This window comes from Gallinula chloropus (genome assembly GCF_964237585.1).
Source record: "Gallinula chloropus genome assembly, chromosome: 2".
Taxonomy (NCBI): domain Eukaryota; kingdom Metazoa; phylum Chordata; class Aves; order Gruiformes; family Rallidae; genus Gallinula; species Gallinula chloropus.
The window spans coordinates 73,476,293-73,489,591 of NC_140086.1; positions in this window are offsets into that span (position 1 = coordinate 73,476,293).

The following is a 13,299-nucleotide window of genomic DNA, read 5'->3' on the forward strand; positions in this document are numbered from 1 at the left end:
GCAGAATGGTAAATTACTGACAGATGTAATTGCAAGAAATATACCTCTTTCTTACAAGAAAAAATGATTTCATGAATCACCCATAATTTAAACTACTGCACAGTGAACAGTAATATCTACTAAAGTCTGCCATCAGCTCAGTATGCAAGAGATTATGTCTGACCTGCCGTACATTCCCTCGCAGAAAAGCAGGGAGGAGTATTGTCAGCAGATGCATAGCTATGAAAATCACACCACACCAGATCATTAATTCCCCTGAAATAAAGGCAACGGAACTGCTGAGTGCAAACAGATACTGCATCTTTAGTAGTCAATGCATTGGAAAGAGATGCACAGGAGGAAAAAAAAGGTTATGAGAAAAATGACTGCCACTGCATTCTTAGGCAGACAGAAGCAGCAATCAAATTGCAACTCTGAGAGTCACAGCTTAGTCTTTGGTCTCTCTTTGAGTTTGGACACTTTCATTTTCTCATGAAGAAATAGAAACACCTTGAGGGGATCCAATATCCATATTAAGGCCTCTTTATCAGATGAAGTGTTCAGGATTGTGAAAACATGGTCTTCTGGGGAATATTAAATTGGATCTCATGAAGAAAGGTGTCTGAAATCTGAAGATATTTCCCAAAACATTTATTGGTAATTTCACGTGTTTACCAGTTAATCACAAGAACAATGTCTTATTCTTCCTTTCCGAGTACACTCTAAAAGGACAAAGAAAAAAATCAGTGTACTGTGTGAAGAGGAAAATAAGAGAATTAAATCACAGTGAGGTGAATGTGTCTATTAGTTGTGTTTTCTTATTCTCCTACATGCACCCATGATGACTCTGTGATTTTAATGAGCCTGATATTCTCTGTTGTATCATATCTTCAATCATTGATGGTATTTTTCCAGTGCAGCATAAGGGTCACTTGGAAGAAGTATGGAGAATGACACTCAGCTCACCTGTGGTGTAGGATCAGGGAATGACTAAGCCAGAAGGAGGTCTCTAGTCCCTCTAAAGAAATATGGGCTGTAACCTATGATTGTCTTTCTACCACCTACTTCAGACTCACCTTAGTGCTGTGTGGGTGAATGCATGTGAGAGTGCCTGGGAACTTTCTTCACTGTCTTTGGGGTTCTGGTGTCGCATCTCAATGACACCAGTCCAGCTACAGAAGCTCTGGCTGTGTTGAAGATGACTGAGCAGCTTTGAATGGGATTTTTCACATAAATATTCCAGTGCAACAGTTCAACTCACACATTATAATAACATCATCAGAAAGATTTACACAAAAGAGAGCTGAACATCACAATGCAATTCATAAATATTGCAGAAAGCCATTTTCCAAAGTACGACATTCTGTAAACAAAAAAATAACCCAGGTCTATCCTGAAAATCTAATCACCTGAGGTCAACTAAAAGGAACCCAAGTTTAATTCCTTTATTATAAGTTTTTAAGACAGTTGTCTAGATCATAGTTTTCAAGGTGCACAGTGGTAATCCTCCAGTTTCATGAACTCTCAGCACCAACAGCTTGTGAGAATTAAAGGAAGAACAGAAAAAAAATGGGGTTAAGGGAGGAAATAGCATTGGTATTTCTAAGCCAACACAGTCATCTAGTCAAGAGAGCCCTTCAGAGACCATGACCTTGGTATATTTTTTTTCTGCAAGTTTATATGTTGCAAATTAAGGTAGAACAGAATTAAATACTAGGGCAAGACAGGTTAGTAAAAAGGGCATAGGCCATTACTGACAAAAAATATCTAGAACATTTTCAACCACTCTTCCCTTGTTTCTGAGAAGAGAATGTATTTGAATTTCTAAGTTCAGTTTACAGTCTGGAGAGCATATGAGCACATTAATGGGATTTTTAAAATTTTATTTGGTCTCTCTCACAATATTGAACACTTTCCTGAGATATTTTTGCATCAGCTGACAGCAACAAGGTGTATGTTATACAGCATAGTAAAGAAACTGATGCAGATATTTTCATGACATCTGTACTCCTTTTTGTTTTAATAGCCATTTGATCTTTTACTTTTTTATCCTTATATTTTTTCCACTAGTCCTGACAATGTGTGGTGTCTCACTTTCTTTGTACTTTTTGACGGATGACTGATCTCAGAAAAAGTTCTGTGATATAATGTCAGTGTGAATTCCAGAGTATATTTAGAAAACAGGTTGTTCACTTTTTTTCACTAAGAATAATCTACAGGACTAAAGAGAAGTTACTAAGTATCAGATGAGAAACTGTGTTTGCATTTCAATTTATGGAGCTAATATGATTTTATATGCAAGAGTTAAAAACTTAAAAAACCCTACTATTAGTGAACTAATGAAGGAAGGTGCACAATGGCATATAAACTAGCTAATGTGATATATATGATATAAAGTTATCTGTGAGTTGTATCGGGGGGGGTTAATTTTTTTTTCCATGTTTGTTCTGTAAAGTACATCACATGTTTGTTCTAGAAAGTGCATGACAAATGGCTTGTAGTATCTGTATGTATGCTATAGCTTTTCAGTTCTTTTGCCACAACTGAAAACTATGGCAACCACAGGAACTTCATCCCTAATACTATGGTTCTCCGATCAAGTCTTTTGGAAGTCTTCATCGTAACGCAAGTACATATCTAACTTTTCTGACTGTGGGGTTGCTTTTTTTCCCATTCATAAAATAGAGGCAATGAGTATATGCTCATCTCACAGTTCTGCTAGATTAATCAATGTGTACTTAATTTGCAAAGTCTGATGTATTTAGTGCTACATTCACCTCACAGCCCGAAGCTAAAAGAATTACATTTTTTTCAAAACATATCACAGGTAGTGATTGGCTACCTTACGGTACATTAATAAATCATGGCACGTGAAACATTTGAAATTCTTCTGAATTTTCTAGTATGTTGATGACTTCAATGTTCTTTCACTGCAGGTATTAGTAAAACGATCGTGACAATTCTGTCTCAGTAGAAGCAAACTCAACACTAAAGCAATATAATTTATGGACCTCTTCTTAAATAGAAGATTTGCTTAATTCTTAGAAAACTCGGTAGCATTGATTTAGGAAATTAAACTGAAATTTCATGTAACTATACACTAGATTAAGGCTACACACTTTGCGCAAGGATACTCCCAGAATCAGCCGTACTTTTCCATGTACGTGGATGAAACTTACCTATGTATAGACTAACTTTGTATTTGATCTCAGTTTGATCAAATCAGTCAGGATCCAGTATCAAAATGTCTGCTGTTCCCTTTTGACTTAGTTCAACGACAGAGGGCTGCTAGGAAAGATTTACCTGTGTAGGAGGCTGAAGATCCCTTACCCTTCTGCAAAGATTTTAATTTCCCTCTTGTCCTTTCCTTGCTGATAATTCCTTTCCTACTACAGCAGAAAAATAAGTGATTTCTCCTTTTTTTATTTTTTTTTACTTTCCCACTTTGTCTCTACTTAGTAATTAGTAGCCTTGGAAGCAGACTTTTCAGCAGCTAATGTTATGGGAGATCCTTCTGTGTAGAGTGAGACTAATATTAATTTTATTCATAACAGAGCATACATTGTAGAAAGCTGGAAGTTTTAAATAACATTGGGTCAACTCAAAGACTGAAAAGTGCCAGCCAATTACACAGGAAAAAAAAAAATCAGTATTGAATGCCCTGGCTTTAGGTTGAATATTTTTTGCATCTTGAAACTGTAAATCTAATGTTTATGCAAGGTCCTTCAGAAAATCTAAGTGCCCTTACCAATTCTCATTCAGATCTACCTACAGTACTCTGAAAGAATCCCTTGAAAACATGCTTGCTACATGCTCTAGCAAGTTGCACTCACCTTTGAAAGGAGATGAGTTTGACAGAGCACAGCAGAAATGCATTGATTTAGAATGTCTAAACATATCTTGATGTTGCAGAAGCAGCATTCTAGTGCTTGGATAACAGTATTAAACATGCCATCCTTAATGCTGCCATCTTTTCAATGTCTTTGTAACTGTAGATTTGTAGGGAGAGCAGATATATTTGTTTGAATTTTCCAGGAAGGTAGAAAGAAGTAGATATGTCTTTGAAAGCACAATCCCTATGCCAATGACACACGCAAACTCTGCTTTCTACTTACACTTTATATAGCATAGTGAGCCTTAAATAATCTTCACCCCTTTCATACAGATACACTGGATAAAATAAAACAACTTCATAGTGAATTTGAGTCAACTAGATACAGCTACAGATACAAGGAAGACAATATAAAGCTAAAAAAAAAGAAGACTGAGGAAATCCTCTTAGGTTTAAGTATAATCATGTAAGAACTCAGCTGGGATAGTGAATATCCAACCTGCCTGGTCAAGGTCATTGTACTCATAGATGAAAAAATTAAATGTCTGGCCTGCTAAAATAGTAAAAATTAAGAGAAAATTCCATCAAGTCAAGAAGTCACAAATGAAATATTGCCTGAGAATTAAAATTAATTGATATGCTAAGTTCATACAAGAAAAAGAGTACAGAAATAGTGCCACACAAAGAACACAACACTTGATAGCTTAGCAATCTCTGGTTTACATCTTTTATAATTTAACTATTCTGTTGTAAAGCTGAGAGATTAAAAAAAAAAGTAAATAAATGACTATATTTAAATATACTTTATTGATAGTATCTGAAAATCAATACCTTGGCACTGCCAAGTAATAAACATTTCAAATTCCCTTGCTTCCACCATGACCAGAAATTAGCCCACACTCCAATCAGTGGTTGCTGGTCCATTAAATATTTTCATGCAGAGCTGTACCAAGTCAAACCTGAGTTTTGTACCAAGGTAAGTTTCTTTATCAGAGTGTCTAATTATGGATCTGTACAATCTGTCTCTTGTGAGACTTGAAAGCTTTGGAGAATGTGCCTACATGTTTAAGACAGATTTTTGTGTTTGTTTTCATATAAATTTGATTTATCTAAAAAAGCAGCTTTCAAGAGCTGTTCCAGATCAAAGCGTGGATGGTTGTTTCTGTCAGCTCTATTGCATTTATAGGCCTGGATGTTGTTGCATCTGAAGTAGTGGCAGTAAATTTGAAACAATATCTTACTGATTTCTGATCCTAGCTTTCAATGGGGCCTTATGAAATGGAAAGCTTTTGGTTCCAGTACTGAAACAAGGAGTGATACTGTTTTCTTGTGGTGTTACAAAATCAGGATGATTAATACAGATATTCAAATGATCTTATAAGTCTCACATAAGCTTTGAATATCAGTATAGATGGGGAGACAGAAACTCATTGGTGGCAGAACAAGCTCCATCTGGTTTACTTCAAAATAGAGATTCTCAGTCATGTAAGGAATTACCTTTTAATGGTGGAAAGATATTTCCTTCTAATAAATTGAAGAGAGTGGATGACATATTGGTTATGAAAAGTAACTCTTCTGTAAAGTATAGGATGTCATATGAGCAATAAAATACCCAATCTGATCTACTCTGGCATTAGACATACTATTATCATAAAATGTAGTTACACTTACTGTGGTGGAAACTGCATGAAAGTTTAATCTCTAAAAGCAGTTTTATGTGAGTTTCTCTAGCAAATTCATATCATGTATAATTTCCTGGAGAAGAAAAAGTAATACCTTTGTTAAATCCTTTCCCAGTGTTCTACTTTATTTTTGGTGTTTCTGACTCTTTGTTTAAGAAAAAGATATCATTCAATAATTATAGAAAAACAAAAACATTTTTTCAGATAAATACAAAACAAAATGTTGTTCTTTTGCTAAAGTTTACTTGAGATACATAGCTTTGGTGAATACTAGCTATTTTTCGGTAACTGTCAAAACCAAAATAAAATATAATCTATATTCAGTTGTTATTACCCATCTTAAATCATAGAATCATAAAATATGCTGAGCTGGAAGGGACACATAAGGATCATGAAGTCCAACTCCTAGGTCCACACAGGGCCAGCCAAATCAGAGCATGTGACTGAGTGCATCGTCCAGATGCCTCTTGAACTCAGCCAAGCTTGGTGCTGTCACCACTTCCCTGGGAAGCCAGTTCCAGTGCCCAACCACCCTCTTCCTAATATCCAACTTAAAGTGTCCCTTGTCGCAGCTTCATACCATTCCTTCGGTTTGTACAGTATTTCTCCAGTGACTTGTGGGATGTTGGCACATTGTCTGTTGCAACACTATTTCATATTGACTACATTTGAGTGAATAATTTACAAGGAACGTGGTATTCCTCAGTTTCTTGCACTTCTGTAACATGTCCAGATCTCAGTCTCTCAGATGTATTTTTCATCTGAATTCATTTCAATAAATACATACACAATTCAGCACCTTCATTTTGAATTAGTCATTGAAAGTTGATGTGCAGATATTCCCAAAGTCTTTAAGAGACTGGGATTAAAGCAGTAATGTGTTCATTATATGCTAGTTTATCAATACTTTTGTCTCATATTTTTCACTAAGCCAACTCTGAAAAGCAAAGGTTTCTAACTAAGTATAGAATAGGACTTCATTCTGTTGTGCTTATTTATTCTTAGTTTGATATGCCAAGTGTTTTTGAAGCACCTAAAGTTTCAAACTCAAAGCCTTTCCCTCATATATTCACAGACCTACCCTGTCTTTTGATCAGTCTGTCCAAACCAAGGAGATGTTTGATGTGTGTATATTCCATGAATTATGTCCCCAGATTAAAAATATACAAATATAGTCATGTTTCTCATGATGGAGCTAAAACTATTTTCACTCGGAAACATCCATTTCTTCCATCAAATCTAATCCAATTCTAGACCTCCATTTTATACACTAAAATAGTTAAGACACTGTGGTAAACCAGGGTAACAGTGGTAACAGTAAGACAGGGTTTTTAATGAAAAAGCATTCCTTGCTTGCATGTTTTCTAGCCTGAAGCAAAACAGCATGACAATGTCAAGACAGCATTCACTGTTGGTGAAAATTTGTTCATCTCACTTTTCTCTAACTTTAGAAGTGAGTGGATTGGCATCTATGTATAAGGGAAAACAATGTTTTTGCATGAAATTCCTCTTTTCATAGATTTGATAAGCACTCTGTAACAGAAGCAGTTACCAGAGTTCAGCAAAGCACCCTGAGAAGAGCTACTGCTTCTGATTTTCTACACTATGTTTCCAAAGTGGTGTTGTGACCACCCAGCCAGTTCCTTATCCACAGAGTGGTCCGTCCATAAAATCCAGGTGTCTCCAATTTAGAGACAAGAATTTCATATGGGACAGTGTCAAATGCTTTGCATAAGTCCAGTAGAAGATCTGTGTCACTCTTTCCTTAGCCACCAGCTCAGTAAGGCCATTGTCAAAAGCCAACAGATTTGTCAGGTATGATTTTCCAGGCATGATTTTCCCTTCATGAAACCATGTTGGCTGTCACCAATCATGTCCTTAGTATCCATGTGCCAGAGAATATCTCTATGATCTTGCCAGGCACACAGGTGCGACTCACTAACCTGTAGTTCCCTGGGTCTTCCATTTTTATAACCTTTTTGAAAATGGGGCCATGTTTCCCCTTTTCCAAACAGTGGGAATGTCACCAGACTTCTCAAATATGATAGTGAGTGGCTTTGCCACTTCATCTGCCAGTTCCCTTAGAACCTGCAGATGCATCTCATCAAGTTCCATGGCCTTTTGCACCTTTGGTCAATTGGTGTCTGCTATTCCAACTGTGTCCACTCCCAGCTTCTTGTGTACCCCTAGCAATCCTCCTGGCAGGGTGGAATGAGAAGCAGAAAAGACCTTGATTCTGTGTAAACACTGCTCAACATGAACAAAACCATCTCTATATTTGCAGCACAAATCCAAAACATAGCCCCATACTAGCTACTATGAAGAAAATTAACTCTGTCTCAGCATGGAACCAGGAAGAGTACATACGACAGGAAAAAAAAAAAAATTAAAGAAATAACTTGCTTACTGGCAGTAGACTGACACTTTGACCAGGCTTTTCTAGGTAAGAAGTTAGCCTCAATTACTATGAAAATGACAAACCCTTGTTATACCTACTTCCAAAGGTTTCCCCTCTCAGAGTGATCCCAGAGACAGAGAATCTCCTTTTCTTACAGAGGAAATTGTCAAATATCTCAGCACTCAGTGTCATCCCTCTCCATTTTCACCATTCAAAACCGTATTATCTTTTGGAAACATCTTAAACTTGTGCCACATTTCCAAATGGGAAAGTCAATATTTCCAAGCCTAGAAAAACAGCACATTGCAGGCAGGCTTTGCGTGCCTCCTCAGCACATCATTTGTGTATCTATTTGTTTGAGTTTAGTGGAATGTTTTTGGAAAGCACAGAGGAAGACAGATACTTCATCCAGTCAAAAATCAGTGTAAAACTTATTCCCAGAAGGCCATAGCCTTCTGTCTTATTTTTTAAAAGGTGGGGAGGCCTTTGACCCTTCTGTCACATTGATCACATTCAACAAATTCTGCAAATAAAACAGGAACAGTAGAAAACTTGCAGAAATGGCAACCTTATGCCCACATGTGAGCACATTTCACATAGTTTTAGCAATTTTTCATTTCACTTACCTTTACATTAAATAACCCATATATTTTCTTGTATTTATTCAGTAATACAAAGAGGACTTCTGTTTTGACCCAGACTTGAATATTTTTGCTTCCACTGAAAAAGAAAATGATTATACTTTGTTTTTATGTATGCTTTTATGTAAGCTTCATTTCAATTATACCATCCTGAGCTGTGAAAAGAATTATGGGATTTGGTGCATACCGTTTTGCTAAAGGCAAAAATCCTTTCTGTTACTTTCTGTCTTAAATACAAGATACAAAAAGAAATGGGAGGGCTATCTGAATGTGAAAAATGTGTAGTATGATCATTTCAGCTCCTTCACTATAACTAAATGGTAGATTTCCACCATTTTTTCAGTTCTAATAATTGTTTGAAGATTTTCTGTGCATTTATACTGAAAAATACAGGTAAATAATGGATAAATCTGGACATAATCACTGAATTTATACAGTTACTGAAAACTAGAATACACTGTACGTGGTTTAGGACACTATTTGATGTTTATGAATTCCTAGCTTTCTATGAATATAGAAATTCAGCAATTATTATTTGTACTATTTGATGTTTCTGTGAAATTCCCTTTAACAGAAATATGAGGTTTTTGTTTGCATTTAGGGGAGAGATGTTTACCAGCTATTCATCTGGGTTTATTCTATTCTATATTTTATTAAATATCCATGAGAATCTATAGTTTTTCCTGTATTTAAAAACTTTTTGAAATTGCCTGATTAAACTGAGAGTATCTTCTTATCAATTTCCCTAGCCCATACATATTATATTTATATTATATTGCATTATATTCTTCTTATCTCTTTCTTGAGAAAGAACCTTGTCCACAATAAATACTGAGACAATTTATCATTTTATTTCCTAACAATAATGGTCTTTCAAATCTTTAGTGGGGGTGTATTCTACATTTAAATCTTTTAATATAAACCTAAATTTTGAATCCTGGGTAAAAATTCAAGACTGGTTGTATCACATGTGATATGTTTTGCAACTTGAATGCCTGGGGAATACTATATTAGCATGTTTCATTTGGTAGCAGTCTCTAGACTAAGACAGAGCAAGAAAAGCAATGGAAAAGGGTAAAATAGTGCTTATGGAAAAAAGGCAGTCTTTCATTTTTTTGTATTGATTGTCTGCTGTGACTGCTACCAGATGTATCTGACGCACAGCAGTTGTGCAATGACTCCTCATTTACACTTGTGTGCCATACCATTTAGTTATTCAGTGCCATGCAGAGAGGTTTCCCGACCATATCACCTTGTCAAGAAAAGACTCTGAATGACCCCTGTAAAAATGCTCCAGACTGACATTTGACCCATATATTTGGGAAAAATGTAATATAAGGGAAAATCCTTTCTCTTTTTTTTCTTTTTTTCTTTTTTCTGGTCTTCCTATGTCCCGCAGCCTGCAGGCCTTGAATTACATTAAAGTAAGTTACTACCATTTACAATTTCATTGTAATACTGCCAACATACCTACTTGAAACTTGTGCTTAATAAGTAAATTTTCCAAGATTCCTTGGAAGTGACAATGCTAGTATTTAATACTACTAGAAAATATCGGCATGCACAAATTGGACTGGGTCAAACAAATTAAGGATGTGCTATTTTGTAACTAGTAAGTTTAATGTGTTGATAAGCCTTATGACAGAGAAAACAGAAGGAATTTTAATGTTCTTTGAGTATCCTGGATATTTATCTTCCCTGAATATTTACATTGAGTGGACTTACTCCTGCTGTCCTCACAGCTTTGACTGTGGGATCTGGGAGGGATTCTCAGCTCTTTGGTCTGCAGCCACGTGGTCCTATCTCCGTAGGAAGATGGGGTTTGGACTTGACCTCCACTGCTAAGCTTGCACACTATACTTGACAGGACAAATACAACCCCAACATCCATTCAGGACTATTCTTCAGCCTTTCTTTTTCAACTGCTTTATGTTTCCCAGGTTTATTCACAGTTTTCCTTCTTACTAGGGAAATTCAATTGTATTTTTTAGAAATGAGACATACATTACCTCTCAGAAAGCTGTTGAAAAGGTATGAATCATTTTCATTTGGAGCAACAGACGTTAGAAAGACAAACACCTTCATACCACTGCAGGAAGGAAAAGTCAGAATTCTTACTTTGAGGCTTATACATGAAGGGCAATTAGATGTTCTCTCAATTAATGAGGCATACTTCATTGATGGCTTTAATATAAGAAGGCTTATAAAACTGTCAAAAATGATTCAAAGAGTATTTTTTGCAACAGGACCATGACCTAAACCACCCATCATGTGTTAGGTTTACTAAGCCTTCTACACCTCCGTTATCAAAGGAACTAAATATAAATCTAGCAAAAAGTGCTCTTGCTGCATAAGATAGCTGTCTTGACTCCAAAATAAGTTCATTAAAAGACAGATATAAAAAATTTGGAATATAATCTTATAATGGAGGGATGAAAAATTGAGCTGCTTCACTGACAAGACACCTACATTTTCACGAAGATGCTCACTGCAGTTTTATACTTTGATATGTAAAAAATAATGTGCAGTCATAAACTAATAATTAAATCATGCTGAAGCTTGAGTTAATTAAGAAACTAACAGAAATATTACAAATAAAAATTTTAGCAATTTTAAAATATTATTCTGAGGCTGCTTGAAAGTGTGTGTAGTTAAATGACGGCTGAATATAGATTGTTATGTCAGCTCTAGTTTCGATCCTGACACACAGTCTTGAGCAGTTCTTTGAGGCTGAAATTACAAAAAAGATCAATAAAACCACCTCTTTTGACAGCCATGAATCAAGTCAGCCAAATATTCAGTGAAATTGTGCAACTGGTCTACTCCTCCTTCATTAGTTTTCAAACATGAATTAAGAAATAGCACAGGCATTGGCATGCCTCACTAATACAGACATCATTTATGTTTCCTGAATCTTTATTTGAGATCTTTGTGCGGTCACAGGGCCATGATCTCATTGCAATCACAGAGATGTCGTGGGACAGCCTGGACGACTGGCACACTATCATGGATGGCTATATGCTTTTTAGGAAAGATAGGCTAGAGAGGCGAGGTGAAGGGTGGAGGAGCTGCTCTTTATTTTAGAGAGCACCTAGAATGTATTGAACTCCACCTGGGGAAGGATGAACCATCCGTCGAGTGCTTGTGGGTAAGAATCAAGGGGCAGGCTACTATGTGTGACATTGTTGTGGGTGTGTACTATAGGCCCCCTGATCAAGAGGAACGGGTTGATAGCACATTCTATAAGCAGTTAGAAGTAGCCTCACGATCTCAGGCACTGGTCCTTATGGGGGACTTCAATTACCCAGATATTTGCTGGGCAAGCAATACAGCAGTCCAGACAATTTCTGTGCTATGTTGAAGACAATTTCCTGCTACAGATGGTGCAGGAGCCTACAAGGGGAGGGCAGGTGCTGTTTTTACTAACAAGGACGGGCTTGTTAGGGAAGTGAAGGTCAGGGGCAGCTTAGGACAAAGCGACCATGAAATGGTCAAGTTCAAGATCCTGAGTGGAAGAAGTGAAGCCACAAAGTAGGATAGCTACCCTGAATTTTGGAAGAGCTAACTTTGATCTCCTCTGAAATCTAAGAGGAGCTGTCCCGTGGCTACGCTGTTTGAAGGAATGGGAGCCTGTGAGAGCTGGCTAGCATTCAAACAGCGCTTCTTCCAAGCACAGGAACGATGCATCCCTTTGAGCAAGTAATCGGGAAAGAGAGGCAAAAGACCTGCGTGGATGATCAAGGAGCTAATGAGTAAATGTGGTTAATGAGCTGTGGAAAAAGGGTCTGAGCACCTGGGAAGAATGTCAGGGCCTGTAGGGACGCAACTAGGAAGGCTAAAGCCCACTTGGAAGTGAAGCTGGCAAGGGACATAAAAGATAATAAAAAGGGGTTTTTAGATATGTGAGGATGACCAGGGATAATGTAGGTCCCTTGCTGAATGAGGAGGGTGTCCTGGTAACGGGGGATGACGAGAAGGTGGAGATACTGAATGCCGCCTTTGCTTCCATCTTCACTTCAAAGGTCCCCCAGACACTGGATGAAAGAAGTAATGTTTGGGAAATGAAGAATTTCCCTCTGGTTGAGGTGGGGGTGGTCCAGGAGCGGCTCAAAAGGATTAATGTACACAAATCCATGGGCTTGGATGGGATGCATCCACATGTCTTGAGGAAGCTGGTGGAAGTGATTGCTGAGCCGCTCTCTATCATCTTCGACAGGTCTTGGAGAACAGGAAAAGTGCCTAAGGACTGGAGGATAGCCAATGTCACTCTGGTCTTTAAAAAGGGCAAGAAGGAGGAACCTAGTAACTATAGGCCAGTCAGCCTCACCTCTGTCCCTGGAAAGGTAATGCAACAGCTTGTTCTGGATGCCATCTCCAATATGGACGAGAAGAAGGTCATGAGGAGAAGTCAGCATGTCACCAAGGGGAGATCATGCTCATCACCAGCTGGGTAAAAGGAGGGAGAGCAGTGGATGTCGTCTACCTTGACTTCAGCAAGGCTTTCGATACTGTCTCCCATGACATCCTGATAACAAAGCTGAGAAAGCATGGGATAGATGAGAGGATAGTGAGGTGGGTTGAGAACTGGCTGTCAGGCCAAGCTCAGAGGGTGGTGATCAGCAGAGCAGAATCTGAATGGAGACCTGTGACTAGCGGTGTTCCCCAGGGGTCAGTGTTGGGTCCGGTCCTGTTTAATATCTTCATTGACAACCTCGATGAGGGTATTGTATCCACCCTCAGCAAGTACCCCCATGATACAAAGCTGGG